Source organism: Nematostella vectensis, chromosome 4 (assembly GCF_932526225.1).
Source record: "Nematostella vectensis chromosome 4, jaNemVect1.1, whole genome shotgun sequence".
In the NCBI taxonomy this organism is placed as follows: domain Eukaryota; kingdom Metazoa; phylum Cnidaria; class Anthozoa; order Actiniaria; family Edwardsiidae; genus Nematostella; species Nematostella vectensis.
The window spans coordinates 18,893,471-18,908,470 of NC_064037.1; the positions used below are offsets into that span (position 1 = coordinate 18,893,471).

The 15,000-nt window shown below is 44.2% G+C and overlaps 1 long non-coding RNA gene across 2 annotated transcripts; it reads left to right on the top strand.

The window, feature by feature from the left end:
• The first annotated feature begins 8,177 nt into the window (after window positions 1-8,177).
• Window positions 8,178-10,780, top strand: LOC116607614. Of its 2 annotated transcripts, none has more exons than XR_007307579.1 (3): window positions 8,178-8,377; window positions 8,724-8,843; window positions 9,454-10,780. It is a non-coding gene; the product is annotated as an uncharacterized LOC116607614 (long non-coding RNA). The 2 variants fall into 2 exon arrangements; XR_007307580.1 differs by having other exon boundaries at window positions 8,724-8,839.
• The last annotated feature ends 4,220 nt before the right edge of the window (window positions 10,781-15,000 follow it).

Genomic DNA, 15,000 nt, shown 5'->3' on the forward strand with positions numbered 1-15,000 from the left:
GACGTGCAAATCGATCGTCAAATTTGGGTATAGGGGCGAAAGACTAATCGAACTGTCTAGTAGCTGGTTCCCTCCGAAGTTTCCCTCAGGATAGCTGGAACTTACGGCAGTTTTATCAGGTAAAGCGAATGATTAGAGGTCTTAGGGTTAAAACAACCTTAACCTATTCTCAAACTTTAAATTGGTAAGAAGTCCGACTTGCTTAATTGAAGCCGGACAGTGAATGCGAGTTCCTAGTGGGCCATTTTTGGTAAGCAGAACTGGCGATGCGGGATGAACCGAACGCGCGGTTAAGGTGCCAAAGTCGACGCTCATCAGACCCCACAAAAGGTGTTGGTTGCTCTAGACAGCAGGACGGTGGCCATGGAAGTTGGAATCCGCTAAAGAGTTCAAAGCATTGAACTGGTTGTTAGAGAGCAGAAACGGCGTGCTCATCAAAGCGTGCACGATTACAATCTAATCACCGTGGATTGGACCGCCAACCTACGGAGCGCGGAATAACCGTTTTTCGGCCGCAAATTCAAAGCCGCTAGCGTGGCGTTTAAACCTGACTTTTACTCAAACACCTCGCTCTTGAACTCTTCGAGAATTTCTCGCTGCCTCTTTTTAATCTTTTCGGGTGTCTCCATTGACTCCATTGACTCCATTGACTCCATTTTTTTCTCACGCGATGCGAGGCCGTGTCGAGCTCTGATAGTGGCATTGAGCGCGTAGTATCTCTCTTGTTCCCGAAGTATTACCCGTCTGAGATGTGCCCGTCTTGCAGTGCCTTACAGACCAGCTCGCTATCGAGTTTTTCTTACTCCCCGCTAAAACCATCGTGTCTTCGTGTTTAGCCACCTTGCTCGTAAGACCTCTAGAGACTATCCCTGCGCCTACGCTCACGACACCGACCAGCCCAGCGATCTCTGCCAGCGGACCGCCGACCGAACCCCCATCCCACTCAAAGAGACCCCTACCCCGGGCCTGGAAAGCGCCCCTGCAGCGATGCCGGATGCCACAGACACAGCATGGGTAACGGCAAAGGCGCGCTTATACTTTTCTGCACCTGTCAACCTCGCTATTTGCCGTGTTTGTTATGTCGGAACTAGGTCAGCTCTAATACGAGGCGAACAGGCTTGCCCTTAAAGTCCACCCGTCTACCGCATTCATCCCTGATCCATATTGGGATACTCGAGACATACTCAGAGAAAGATGCTGCGACACAAACGGGGACGTCGGGTCCATAGACCCATAATAAATAATAGTAATCATAAATAATAATAATTAATAGTAATGACCCAGCCCTTGATAGATTGTAACCCTGTTTAGCCACCTATAACTAAGCTGCGCCCCTATAGCTCAGCCCTTGATAGACTCTACCACTGTGTACCCAGTCCTAACTGGCCTACATTAGTATGATTTGCTACTTACTACCCTATACACCTGAATACCCACCCCTAGCTAAGCTACATCCCTATGAGTTAGCACTAACTACCCTATAACCCTGAGCACCCAATCCCTTGCTAAGGTACACCCCTGTGACCCAGCTCTAACTACCCTATACCCCTGAGTATTTCCATGTGTGACAAGTCGCCATAGATTTATAACTTGTGAGTTCAAATTATTCTATATTTGTTTAGAAAGGGCAAGCCAATCTAAATTGAGCTTTTTTGTCAGAATTGAATGTTTTTCTTGCTTGTAAACACTATAAACCTTTCCAGTCTGTTATTGTAGAATTGTAGCAGATAACATTCAAGAGTCACTGAGTTAGTTATATTATAGTATATACAAGCATGTAGTCTTTCGACAATCGCTCCCATTCACTCAAAATTTTTCCGAGTGTCAACTCGAATTTCTTTGTTATGGTCTCAATCTCAATCAATCAATCTTTTATTGAATATTTTAAATGTATATACAATAAGGGAAAAGCCAAAGCCAGAGGCTTATTAGGATTGGTCAGCAAAGTATGTAGAACATGATTGAAGGGACTACCTCTGACCGATCCGATGGCTCAAGAAGACCGCTGACAGGTCTCCCCGGTCGGCCATCTTGGATCACGGTCATTCGTTATGCTCCGAGATACAGAGACACATTGACTCTTATTCGTAAGTTTCCTTAGATGATTAGCCAATTGTTTGTATTAGGTATTCATACGTTTGTATATCGATTTGTATTGTAGAATCGTATCATCGTTTGTGATTAAAGACCATAAACAATCTACAATCGAGGAGTGTTCTTCATGATACGATCGATTCGCCGCCATGGTTGTCATCGAATGCACTGTACCCGACTGTGAGTTCAAGACCACCGACGCGTCCGAGGCTGTGGCAATTGCCCTATTGGCCAACCACAACCTGGTCCACAGAAATGAAGCTCAACCCGGGCGACTACCAGCCAACACAGCTCCCAAAGGGCCAAAACTAGACCGGCCGAAGATTGACGTCAGCGTAACAATGGAAGAGTGGAACATCTTTACACGAAGATGGAAAGTGTTCCGAGCAGGCTCTGGGATTGACGAAAATTCAGCCCCATCACAGCTTTTCCAGTGCGCTGGCACTGAGCTGGAAGACAGCATCCTCAAGGCTAACCCAAATGCTGCAAACAAGTCACTAACCAAACTGATGGAAGCCATGCGATCCCTCGCCATTATCCCCATTGCTACCTGTGTGCTCCGCACTGAACTCCTCCAGATGCGACAAGAGCGAGACGAGTCATTCAGGTCCTTCACGGCCAAAGTAAGAGGCAAAGCCGAAACCTGCGCCTACAACGCGAAGTGCTCATGTAGTCGTCCCGTCGACTACACAGACCATGTAATCCGTGACGTCATCATTAACGGACTATACGATAACGAGATTCGAAGGGAAGTCCTGGGCATTGACGGTATCCTGGAGAAGCCGATAAATCAAGTCATCGCCGTAGTAGAGAGTAAGGAAATGGCACGCAACGCCGTGCCCCCTTCCCACTCATTATCCGCCGTCTCATCCTTCCAGAGACAGAAAACAAACCCACCGCACCCTGCCCCAAGCCTCCCTCAAGCGGATCAGGCGAAAGAAGCAACATGCCCCGGATGTCAAAAGACATTCAAGCTGTTTACCGAAGGAGCTCGCGGATGGAATAAAAAACCGCACCAGCTGTGCATCGACTGTCATAGGGTGAACCGGCGATCAAGACGCCCACAGCGACAGCCTCAACAACGCTCGCCCCAGGCCCCGACGGTCCATGCCACCCAAGCAGAGCCGATTGCTCAGATATCATCCCTCCACGGTGAGACGAAACAAGATACCCGCCCCACCACACACGCCACCACGGCCAAGCGGCCCGTACGGCTAGACCACCACATCTTCTCCAAGGGAGAATGGAAGCGAGCCCGCTTCAGGGATCACCCCAGGTTACCAATCACAATCTCGCTCGCACGGAAGGGCAGACATCGGAAGGAAACCGCCGACACCACCCCCGACATACAAGCCGCCGTGTCTGCCATAGCAGACACCGGAGCACAATCCGACCTATGGTCCCTGGCGGACTTCTTAGCATGTGGCTTCTCGAGAGAAGAGCTCCAACCCATCAGACCAGCCTAACGGCGGCTAATAACTCGCCCATATCCATAGAAGGGGCGTTCTTCGCCAAACTTAGCGCAACATCCTACAATGGACAATCCACGACGTCATTCTCCATGGTGTACGTGAGCAGCTCGGTACGAGATATGTACCTTTCTTACGACTCGCTTCTGAACCTAGACCTCCTGCCGCACTGTTTCCCACGCCCTGATGACGTCACAGAGGCCTCTAACGAGCGACAACCCGCCTCACAAAATAAAACCCGCCCCAACTACACCTCGCCAACCACCAATGCCGCTCGCATCGTCAACGAAGGATGTACCAAACCTGCCTCTGAACATGACGTCACATGTTCGTGCCCCCAGCGTGAGACAACCCCACCACGCCCTTCAGAGCTGCCGTTCCCCTGCACACCAGCGAACAACACTAAGATGAAAGCCTGGCTCCTGAACAGATACTCCTCCTCCACGTTTAATACCTGCCCTCATCGAGCACTCCCTTGCATGGAGGGCCGGCCCCTCCACGTGGACGCCACCGCCAAACCCACTGCCTGCCACACACCGGCCAATATACCCCTCCACTGGCAAAAACGCGTGTACGAAGACCTCCTCCGTGATGAAGCCCTTGGCGTGGTAGAGCGAGTCCCCTATGGCGAACCAGTCACGAGGTGCCACAGAATGGTAGTCACACGGAAGCACGATGGATCACCTCGCCGCACAGTGGACCTCTCACCACTCAACAAGTACTGCCAACGCGAGACGTATGCGACGGAATCACCGTTTCAACTCGCGCGGCGCATTCCCAACGACACATGGAAGACCGTGACCGACGCATGGAACGGTTACCACAGCGTACCCTTACGCTCATCAGACCGCCACCTGACCACCTTTATCACTCCATTTGGCCGCTGGCCACGGGCACCCCAAGGCTTCCTCTCTTCGGGGGATGGATACAATCGGAGGTTCGACGCCATCCTAGCTGAATTTGAGCGCAAAGAACGATGCGTTGACGACACGGTGCACTACGACCATGACCTGGAACAACACTGGTGGAGGACCATCGAATTCCTCACTCGCGTCGGACAGGCTGGGATAGTCCTCAATCCCGACAAATTTCAGTTCGCCGGGAGGAGCGTGAACTTCGCGGGATTCCACGTCTCAGACCACACCATTGAGCCACTCCCGAAATACCTCGACGCCATCAGAGAATTTCCCACCCCAACCAGCACGACAGACATCAGAAACTGGTTTGGCCTGGTGAACCAAGTGTCCAATTACGCGCAACTCCGCGATCTGATGGCACCCTTTAAGCCATTCCTATTCCCCGCCACAAGTTCTTATGGTCATCCGAGCTCTAAGAAGCATTTCAAGCCTCCAAAGAAAAAATTGTCAAAGCCATCCGCGAGGGAGTGGAGATTTTTGATATACATAAGCGCACCTGCCTACGCCCCGATTGGTCCAAGCGAGGGATCGGATACTTTTTACTACAGCAGCACTGCAGTTGCTCCTCCGGCATGCCCGACTGCTGTCCCGGGGGATGTGGAATCACCCTCGCCGGCTCCCGCTTCCTGTCGCCCGCCGAACAACGCTACGCTGCCATCGAGGGAGAGGCCCTCGCCGTCGCTTGGGGCCTGGAACAGACCCGCTACTTTACACAAGGGTGCGACAACCTTGTGATCATCACCGACCACAAACCCCTGGTTAAGATCTTCGGCGATCGCACCCTGGATGAAATCTCGAACTCGCGACTCTTTCGCCTCAAGCAGCGCACCCTACCATGGCGTTTCGAGATACACCACCTGCCCGGAAAAAGCAACTACGCAGCAGATGCCACATCTAGACACCCATCCCAGTCAAACACGGAAGAGAAAGCCCCCCTATGCTCGGCGAGTCCCCCTGACGCCGCAGAGATTGCGCTAATGACCGCCATACGGGACACTGCCCAAGAGCTAGGCGCCATCTCCTGGACCCTCCTCGCGCAGGAAACAGCCGCAGACGCTCGCATGGGCAATCTTCTCCACTCTCTCGAGCAAGGAACCCAACTTAACAAAGATGACCCCACCCTGGCAAACCTTGGACCCATTTACGAATCCATTTACCAGGAGGAGGGCGTCCTCATGTACCAAGATCGAGTGGTGATCCCCCATCCCTACGTCAGCGGGTACTCCAGAGCCTGCACGCCGCTCACCAAGGAACCTCATCGATGGAACAGCGGGCCCGGTCCATCGTATACTGGCCTGGCATGTCGAATGACATACGTGTCACCAGGGAGAAATGCCACGACTGTAACAGGAACGCGCCGTCACAGGCCAGAACCCCCCCTCTTCCCACTGCGCCACCATCAACCCCGTTCGAAGCAGTGTTCGCCGACTTCTTCGACTACAAACGTTACCATTACCTCGTCGTAGGAGACCGCCTCTCTGGCTGGGTAGAAGTCTTAAGTTCCCCAGCCACGACCAACCTTGCAGGAAGCACAGGATTAATTCGCCACCTCCGCACCTTCTTCGCCACGTTCGGCGTACCCGAGGAGCTCTCGAGTGACGGAGGCCCAGAGTTCACCGCCAAGGCTACGGAGGACTTCCTACGAACCTGGGACGTCAAACAACGCCTGTCTTCAGTCAGCTTCCCACAGTCCAACGGCAGGGCCGAGGTGGCAGTTAAAACTGCAAAGCGTCTGCTGCTATCCAACACTGGTCCCACGGGAAGCCTTGACCAGGACCGATTCCTGAGAGCCATCCTACAGCTGCGGAACACACCCGACCCAGACTGCAGTTTATCACCGGCCTAGATCATTTTTGGGCGCCCCCAGAGGGACACAATCGCATTTGTCAACCGCCAGGAGAAGTTCTCCAACCCCCACATACGACCCCTCTGGCGTCAGGCATGGGCGGCGAAGGAGGACGCACTCCGAACGCGGATCTCCCGCACAACAGAGTCCCTCAGAGAGCACGCGCGACCCCTCCGCCCCCTTGCCATCGGCACAAGAGTCTTCCTGCAGAACCAGCAGGGCCCTAACCCGAACAAGTGGGACAGATCAGGGGTAGTCGTCGAAGCAGCAGGACACGATCAATACCGTGTGAAGGTATATGGCTCCGGACGCGTAACACTACGAAACCGCCGCTTCCTACGTGCGTACACACCAGCCTTACCAACCATACCACAGGCGCCGTCAGGGGCCCCAGCAAAGACGCCATCAGTGGCTCCAGCCGCCCCATCCCCAAGACCGCTGACAGGTCTCCCCGGTCGGCCATCTTGGAACACGGTCATTCGTTATGCTCCGAGATACAGAGACACACTGACTTTTATTCGTAAGTTTCCTTAGATGATTAGCCAATTGTTTGTATTAGGTATTCATACGTTTGTATATCGATTTGTTTTGTAGAATCGTATCATCGTTTGTGATTAAAGACCATAAACAATCTACAATCGAGGAGTTTTCTTCAATGATAGGACTTTAGCAAACTTAAACACACAAGCACACACACACCCACGTCACACTCACACACCCAGCCCAGCCTTTGCGAATTGCTCTAAATAACAAACTCTTTGTCATCCAAATCGCCCTTAATTTCTTAACAGTGCTACATTTTTTTGGATTGATAAATATGCTTCATATGGCTTATTTTTACAAAATTATAAAAATTGGTTGCTTTTATTTGGGCATGCGTTACCGGCTCTTGGGTATCTAGATACTTCATAAGTATATAACTTATTTAAGTATATAAAAGTCGGGAACCTCGCAAGAACAAGCGATTTTAATTGGTTGAGAAAGTCGGTATAAAATGCAATGTACACCTCCTAGGAGGTGGATATTTTTTCTGTGCCCTGAGAACAAGCAAAATGGAGGGTGTAACAGGCGATTTGCAAGTGTTTCAGAAAAGAACATTGTTCTAAAGCTCAATTTATATACTAAAACAATTATAACAATTATTTCCGTTTCGGCGGATAGTGGCTTGAAAAATATATAGCTCCAGCCTTTAGCTCTCGGTAGATATTTCGCCACTATCCACCTCAATGGAAATGTTGTCCACCTCAATGGAAATGTTGTAATTGTTAAGTAGACAAGTAGAAAATAACAAAAGCAGATACGCAATAAAAAAATTAAGAGTGAAAAGATGATATATTGTAGACTTATAGTACAGTATCATGTATTCCACACCATGCATACAGCTGCCCATTTTTATATGACTTCTTGAAACCCAAAAAATCTTTGAAAGTCGAACCCTTCGATGACTTATTGCGGTTAAATCGAACGGATTATTTTTGTTAAAGCTGTGTAACAAACTTACCAATCTTCCTTTACATATTTCTTGGATGCTTTCCGGAGGAAATTACTAATAGTTACCGAGGAAATAGCTCACATGGCAATGGCGGATAACAGGTCCTGCTTAGGGATCCCTATGTAAATTGGTAAAGTTGGGCGGGGTCGACGAGAACTCTTGGCCACCGTAGAAAGGTGTGATAAAAACTAGAAGCCTGCTAACAGGCGTTTACCAGGTGTTCTCGCTATGTTTAACCGGTGTTTTTGCTTTTTTTAAACGGTGTTTTTCAAATACGCTCGTGGTGCTCGCGGTACCCCTGACAACCGGAGAAAGGCAAAGGACTGGAAACGAATATTTGGTCAGCGGATACTCCATATACTCTTACTCACTTTCCCGCCATTTTCAACAAGAGTTCGAAAAACCCAAGCGATATTTTCGGACTTACACGTACACCGTGAGCGAGTTTAAAACCCTTTGGATATTTTAAAAGGACTCCAAGGAACTCAGGCTTTGCTTTGGCTTGAAGCTTGTGCCACAGATGATAGAAGACTCCTAAGAAGTCACTATTTAGATGAAGGTACTATTATCCATGAAAAGTTAAGTCAGGAAGGACATAAACTTACAAATGATGAAAGGGGGTGTCTCTTGCGGACAAATCTCATCTCATTAGGGAAGGTTTTCTTCAGGGTTAGAATTTCAAGTGCTATTAAGTATGGGTAAAACCTTTGTAAATTGGTTGATTTGTAAACGACTTCAATTATTTCGTAACACTTTAATATGCAATATTTGCTCGGTTTGTGTTAACAATTGTCAATGCGCTTTGCTGTTTTTCAAATAGAATAGCTTTTGCAAACATTATTTTTCATCAATCAATTTCTCTTGTATTTTAGCTAAAATACGTGATATTTTTGGGTTGTTTTTAGGTATTGGCACCTAATCTTGTCCAGGACCTATTCTCAATCACATGGAAATAATGTCAAATATTTATATAAACAATAAAGAACAAGCAGAAAGTGACACATCGAGTCGAAGAAACAACGTAGGTAAAACATGCTTTCTAAAGCTTTTCACAAATGTTAATTATTTTGCTTAGCTTAGAGAATAGTCTACACAATTACTATAACATGGAAGAAGCTCAACAACACAAAATATTCATCTTTGACTTGAAATTCTCTCCACAAATACATTTCAAAGTTAAAGTGGACGAGAAGAGGTGCCAATACCTTATAACTAGATGCGTGGCTGCGTGAATTCTGGTTGTAAAAAAGTAAAAAAATACGACATAACTGGTACATTACTGGTACATTTTCTCAAAACCAATTCTTTTTGCTATCATAATTTGCTCTAGTTTTTCTAAAACAGCAAGCTTATCAGGGATCTCATGAACCCCAGTTTCAGCAAGTAATTATTGAGTACCAATTAAAAAAAAAAAACAAGATTGAAATTATGGCATATTCAACGCTAATGAAAATAGTTAACAATTAGTGCACTAGGTAACCACATATCCATAAAACCATATAAGTTATTAGAATATATCGCTTCGAAAGCCACCTTATGTGCCAACAAAATGTCAACCAAACTAACGCTGGTACAAACATTACTGCTAGTCTAAGTCTAAGCATGTTTTTACCTGTAAATTTCTTGATTCTTCAGATATTCCTGATACAAGACAACAGCGTGACCCAGGACACTGTAGACTTCAATTAAGTAAGTACTATTGTACAAATCTCAGTCATAACATTATGTAATAATTAATAATTAATGGACTTTTTTATACATTGTGAAGTAAAAGTGATATTCATCAAGCTACAAGAAATCGCTTCTGTAAAAACATTTCAATGCAATATCATAAGTTTAGTTTTGCACTGCTGAGTTATCCTTTGTCCATGATCTTTTCTCAAGAATCCCGTCAACTGTGTACATTGTGTTTTTTTAACTGTTTGAATATTTGAATTATTAATTTAAACCATGTGCTTCACTGAAATCATTATGTCAATTGTAACGTTATTAATTATCTGATTACTTTGCAAGATTACCCCAAAAAGATTTCTGAATGCCATTACAAAACTTGTGTTTTCGCATTTTCTGAAAATAATAAATTGAGCAAAGGTTCATTAGCGTCGTCAAAACCTTTTAACATATAGAGGTTAATCTAGACATTGCTATATTCAGCTGCTCAATACAGTTTTCATTTTTATCAACTCAAGTTCTATTTAATGAATATTCACCGATTTCACAATTGTCTCTTATGTACTTCAAGTCAAAATACAACATTAATAGCAGACACTCAAATTGAATAATCCCAGTGTTTATATAATGCTATTACCGTATTCACACTCAGCCATTTTCAGTATTCCACTGCTCCAATTTCCTTTATATCGTTTAGCGATATAACGATATTTTTCTTAAAAAATCTTATGAAAAGCACAATGTTTACCACATGTCTTCATACACTAGCTATCTTCACCTCATTACCACGAAATGATCAAGTAAGCCATGACAGTAAGGTCAATCCAAATTCCCCAGTTGGTGGTTACATACCAGAATTTCTGGAAAAATATAAAATCTTAAATAGATATCAGATCGGCCAACCATTATCAGTCGACCGACCATTTATTAGTACTAAAAACCCTAATTGACTCTTATAAATCAAGCCACAAACCACTTTTTGCTTGTTTTATCGACTTTAAAAAAGCATGGACAGTGTCTTGAGAGAGTGTTTGCTTTACAAACTAATAATTGGGTGATACAAGAAAGCAGTATACACCTGCTGTGACATGGACAAGATTGCATTATGAATATTTGCATGTTTCACTCCATTTTATACGCTACTGGTGAGAGCTGCTTGTATTTTAAGGGAGTTAGAAAGAATAAACTCGAAAGCCTGCAAACCCAAGATAATGGGCTGTCTGTCCAAACGATACAAGTGTCTAGAGTTTGTCCTTGAGCTTTACAAATTGTTAGTGCGTACGCAGGAATATAAGAAAAAAAGGGGTGATTATTCTCGTACACACAGTATCGTCTTGCCGTGTATCTTGAAGCAAAGAAACAGGATGTACATAAACTATTCTCTTATTTGTTAGCTTCAAAAGAAGTTTGTTGCCACTCTTTGTGTGTACATATGCGACTTTTTGTAAGACCTCCATCCATGCAGATATGACCTAGCAAGTCATTACTTTGAAGAAGGTGGGAAACCAGTGCTTCGTTAATTCTTGATGCACCTTTCTTGGATACTGTTATAATCATAGCTTAAGGAATGCGTTCAGCTGTGGAAATGATATCTTCATCGGATGACCTCTGGCTTATTATGGTGCTTTACCCACCCGCAGACCTCCCAAATTGCTTCTTATACCATCGGAGCAGAAAATACAAATAGAGACGGGTTGCTTCGCTCCCTAAATAAGTCGTGAATACTTTTATACTCTGTTTTGGCTAGTATTGAGATTTCCAAAATCGTTAAAAGATACACGCGTACCGCTTTCCCTACAGAAATGCTTAACGAAAGCCTGTCACAATTGATCTATCAATCTTGTAAGGCATATTGGCAGAATAAAAGCTATGTAGTGTCCGCAATGCTTCGTCAATGTTGTCCTATGATATCTGTAAACCATAAAAAGCTATTGTTGTTACAGTCCCTCACCTGACTAATAGTCTGTAAAATTCGATTAATTGGCAGAACACGGGTGATTCTCATGGTGGCTTTGTCCTACTTTAACTTGACAGACACATGATACGTTAAACCATGTATTTAAGATAAGATGTACATTTGTTTTATAGTTCTATCCAGTCATATCTCTATTGATAATCGTATTATTGTAATTGTAAAAACTGAATTTTATTTTAAAAAATTGTAAAAATACTATAATTAACTCTATATATACATGATATTCAAATTTTAAACATTGAAAACATATTTCTATCTTTCATGAATTGTGCCATGTTATTCGATGGATATAGTAATTTCACAATCAATGTTATATTTTTTGACTTTTATGTTTCTTTTATTATAATTAAAATAAATTTGGAAATTGCTAGATATATGGAAAAGGTTCTAAATAATGTTTAAAATGAATTATAAATCAAAAACTGAAATAAGTGCATAGGGCCTGTCTAATTTGCCTTCGCCTTCTTCTTTTTTCTTCTTGGTCTTTCAGTAGGTTCGTCATCTCCCTCACCATTTTCTGCTCCAACAGGGGCGTCCTAGTTCTTGTCCTGTTCGTCGATGTTAACGTCTTGTTGTCGGTTTTGTCTAGTAAGGTCATCCACCTTTTGCTGCAACCCCAGGATTAAATTGGCTATTTGCGGGTCCATCCCAGCAAGTGGTCCTTTCCTCGTGGGACTCTACCTGGGCCACTTGGACCTCGACATCTTGTTGATGTGGTGGCTCTTGCCTTTTTTGCTTTTGCCGCTGCCTTTTTTTGTCTTCCGGTTCTTCCTCTGACATATTTTGCTGACGTTCCTGGCCTTGCCTCTTAAGCTCCTGCAGTTGCCTTTGCGTATCCATAAACATATCCATAATAGCAGGAGGAACTCCACCAACAGCAGGGGGTGCAGCTTCTCTTGGTGGCTTTTCTACATGCTGCAGCTGTTGAGCTTGTTGATTTCCCCGTTGTTGTGGATAAGCTAGTCTTGCTGCTAAATATTGTCTAGTGTGGGGCGTGCGTTTAGTTTGAGCTTGAATGCACATTGCATTAAGCATTCGCTGCATCAACTCTAGTAGCTTTTATTTTACAACGCTATAACCCTGACAGCAATAGCTGGTTTTCACAAGGGGCGTTGGCTATCTACTTTTATACATGAATTGATCCCTGCGGAACACCACACGTGATATGGCTTTCAGAGGATAGTGACTCATTAACCTCTGTAACCTGGCAAACTTGTTTTCGGCCAGATAGGTAGGACTTAATTAGAGACAGAGCATCATGAGAAATTCCAAGGATTTGCATCTTGCGAAGTAAGATCTCATGATCCACTGTAGCCTTTTTTAGATCTAGCAAAACGACCAGATTAAACATTTTGCGGTCCATGTTAATTAACCATGAATTTGTGCAATCCAACAGAGCTGACATGGTTGAGTGAAGCCTCTGAAAGCCAAATTGGTGGTTAGAAATTAAACTATTTTTTAGCAGATATAATTGGTTATAAAGTATAATTGGTTATAAAGTATTCGCTCCATAATTTTACTAATGACTGGTAGAATTGATATAGGACGATAGTTTTCCGGTAATCTTCGTTGACCTTTCTTGAAAAGAGGTATTACCCTAGCTATCTTCCAATCATTGGGAAAATGGCAAGTTTTGATAGAACTGTTGAAGATATAAGAAAGAGACTGAGCAATTGCTGGCGCTGCAGCTTTTAACATCTTTCCTGACACTTTGTCAATGCCAGTGGCTTTAGATTTTGATAAGCCTGATAAGAGCTTAAGAACATCATTGTCACTAACAGTTTTAAAGTTGCGAAATTGTATTTGTATTTGTTTTTTTTAGAGAAAAAAAGTATAATTATTCAGTAAATAAACACTAGAGCATAATATGACTTTTTTAGTGATAAAAATCAGTATCTTGTAATTCCCATTTATATTTTTCTGTTAGAACATTGTTCAATGTTAGAATTTACAAGAATTCCTTGATAAACAAACATTTCTGCGTATTTCAAGGGGTTTCTGAAAAACTCTGCTATAACTTTGAAATGTGCTCCTAAGAGCCACATTTTAGCTCCAAGGTGGTACAGGTCATCCATAACCTGACTGATTTCTCCTTCGTCGGAAACCAGCCCTACAAAATCTACTAAATCTTCCTTGGAGAACTCTTACTTGTTACGTGTGTTAAGCTTTTTTCCAAGGATTTTAAGCTTATTCATTTCTTCCCTGGCCACGAATTCTCTTAGCTTCGATGCTCTCGGTGTTGTGGTGTCTTGCACAGATTTTAACTCCTTCATATTTACTTCGAACGTTTAATGCAATGCGTTTTGCCAGTACCAGGCTCACCTATGATTGACAGCAGTTTGGTCCAATCATTCAATGAATGATCATTGTCATCCTGCTATTAAATGATAGGTGGTGTTCTCAGTGGAGGTTGTGGATCGTCATCGTCAATTTCTTCGTCATCATAATATACTTGGGGTTGTGGCTGTACAGTTGCAAAAACTGTTCCATAATGGCGAGATCGTAAACCAAGAAATGACTTCAGCTTATTCAGCACACTTGTTGCTCGGCATTAAGCGTGAAGTCATTATAAGTTGGCCTATTGACGAAATCCTCATTACGGAGAACTTGTACTTGCCAGAGATGGTACATTTGCCTCGTACTATGTAGAAAACGACAAGACATTGTCTACATAATACTCTTTATTGCCCTGTTCTCGAAATAAAGTGGCAATTGCAACATCATCGTTCCATAGTCTGGTTGCAATGCTAGGGCCGCTCACAATACTTGAACTGTTCCGGAATGCTGTCATGGTTTGGATGTCTAAGTTCACTGACATTCTTGAAAGGTACATTCAAAAATAAGTGTTGAAAAAAGAAGCAAGGATTGAAAACTGACACGTACTTATTCCCGACAAGGGCTGTTTTCCTTTAGTAAGGAGTGGGGACACTTTTGTTAGTGTCGTGCGTCCTTAGCCATTGGAGCAAACTATAGTTCTGGATATCCTGGCCCCTGTTAATGTATTTTGTTACAAAAACACTTTCGTCAACAACGTTACTTGGACGCGGAGGAATGTAACGTTTTGTGGGGTTGTTGGTCCAGGCTGGCTTAAAAGACGAGAAAGTGACAACCATCTCTGGTTCGAGTAGTTTTAAATCTGACACATGACGGAAGCCAGCCATAGCAGGAGTAACGTGTCTAGAATACAAGGATTCTGAGGTTTGTTGGTTATGGAATTTTGAGACGTATGAGGTGACGTACCTTAGCACCATAGATTTCTTATCAGAAACTTGGACATCCATTTTGCATTTGAGGGACGGAAGGATTGTGCTTATATAAGCTCGAATGTTTCGAGAAAATGCGTCTTAGGGTGGTATAAGGAAAGCATTTCCTCGCCGTTCTGATTAGTTTCAACTGAGGTTCTCTCATTGGATTATGGGAAGGGATCTTTGTGGCTGGGCTGAAGGTCATTGACTAAGTAAGCAGTCTCCGCATCTAACCAAGGAATGTCTCCCCTAGTCTGCTTGCTAAAGACTTTAAAGCCAAACCAAAAGATG